This window comes from Dendropsophus ebraccatus, chromosome 1, assembly GCF_027789765.1.
Source record: "Dendropsophus ebraccatus isolate aDenEbr1 chromosome 1, aDenEbr1.pat, whole genome shotgun sequence".
Classification (NCBI taxonomy): domain Eukaryota; kingdom Metazoa; phylum Chordata; class Amphibia; order Anura; family Hylidae; genus Dendropsophus; species Dendropsophus ebraccatus.
Window position 1 is genome coordinate 194,387,985 of NC_091454.1, and position 1,981 is coordinate 194,389,965.

The following is a 1,981-nucleotide window of genomic DNA, read 5'->3' on the forward strand; positions in this document are numbered from 1 at the left end:
AATTTTTGTCATGAAAAAGCAGTTTGAAGCTCTCCCCCGTCTTCATGGTTTTCCTATGGAGAGAGGGAGATGATGCACCAAAACAGGACAACAAAGAGTTAATTTACAACCTCTCCCCTTTGGTGCCACCACTGACCTCTCTGAACAGCACTCTGAATAGGTCCCCCACTGTGTAATCCTTTGTTCTCTGCTCTCTGCTGCCTGTCGCTCCTCCCCCCTCCATAGCTCAGACAGGATCCAGATGCAGATAATGGCATATTTGCCTAATAAACCCAATTACAACGTTTCTTAAAATCTCCTGGACTATTGATTTCTGCAAAAAGAATTTTAACGGCATTGACTCGTTAAGGATGGCAGCATTCTTGTTAAGTCAAAGTTGAAAACAGAAAAATGGTTTTGAGGTGAAGCAGGCAATGGTAAGGGTTTGGATGCATGGGTTGAAGGACAGTATAGAGTCAAAGTTTATCTCAAGGCTGTGGACTTGCGGCACTTGGGAGAACATGGAACTATTTACTGTAATTGACAGATGGGAAAAATAGAAGGGAGATATACCGTATATCTAGTAGGGATTGTAAGTATTAGAGCAAAGCTTAAAGCAAAAGATTATTTCTCTTTAATGCCAAAGACTACCACTAGGTTAGGTCACTCATGCTCAGTTCAGTTGCTGTCTCCTGATCTGTCCCATTAGTACCGGCAGCTGGTTTTCACTTCACATGCAAGTAAGGGTGATTTTGGGAAAGTGTCTGCACTGTTGCATGGCATGTTTAGAGACAGAACCAGGAAGTGATCAGATACATAGAGAAGAAAAACAGTCCAGGGATGTAAGTTACTTAACTAAAACAGTACATTTGTTTTCCTTTACATATATGTATGTGATATACATCTGATTTTACCTTGTTTGCTATATGACTAAGCACCTTTAAAATTTTACGTTAGCTGCCTACGTAATATATGCATATACTTTTATATATTCTGTATAAAACTGTGCATGTATTTGCTGTATTCTATCTGGCTTAGTCTACTTTTTCCTAGGTGTGGTTTTATAATAAAATACCCAGAGAAGAATCTTCACAAGCACAATATCGGGTTGTCGGGTTTCTTTCTCTCTGGTGACCATCATCACAGTATCAATTGGGACCCCTAGAATGAACTCCTGAGCCACTTGGGCTCTATAGTTATATTGACCTGAACTGCAGGTCTGGACTGAAAGGAAAGCTGTACTAAACGATCCATATGGTGATTGCTATATGAAGAGGAAGGAGAGGAGCAACACCTGATTAGACAGCCCGATCCTGTATGAAAACAAGAGTCGAGATCTCTGAGATCGATGCTCGCTTAACAACATACAATCAGTCTTGTGGCCATTTCACACTATCAGCCTTGGCTGCACACCTCCAATGCCTGGAGAGGACAGAACAAGCTCTTTTTCCATCTTCCTGTTCTAAAAATCCATTTAATATATCCCCAGATAGGAGACGTATCAGATATTAAACTGATAAGAACAGATACTACACTTGATCTTAGCCAAAAGGCCAAAAAGTGATTGCACATCTCTTTTTATACTGGAAGATGTGTGCCAACTGAAGGTCAGTATGTCTCAGTCAATAATTGCACTGTGTAATAGGACCTTACAGTGTCACTGTTGTTGTAACTTTGAAAATGTAAATCAACAGTAGATGTGATATTACGCAAGTTTTCAATCTACATTCATTCATTTTTTTATCATGTAAAGATGAGTGAGTAGTACTCGAATGAGTAGCTATTCTATCGAATATTAAACTATTCAATGTATTTGTTTTTGATCGAGTGGGCAAAAACGCAGTAAAAATTTGTTTCTCTTCCCACCAAGGTTGGTGCTTTTTCCTAGCCAATAACCATGCAAGCTGGCATCGCGAAAACAGCGCCTACACACATTGGCTTACTCATGTGACCTCAAAACTATAAGAACTATAAGCAGCTCCTGCTGCTCGTAATCAGATGC

At 39.9% G+C, this 1,981-nt stretch overlaps 1 pseudogene; it reads right to left on the reverse strand.

Moving 5' to 3' along the window:
- Positions 1–1,379: 1,379 nt before the first annotated feature.
- On the reverse strand, positions 1,380–1,544 carry LOC138781869 (U2 spliceosomal RNA; annotated as a pseudogene).
- Positions 1,545–1,981: the final 437 nt, after the last annotated feature.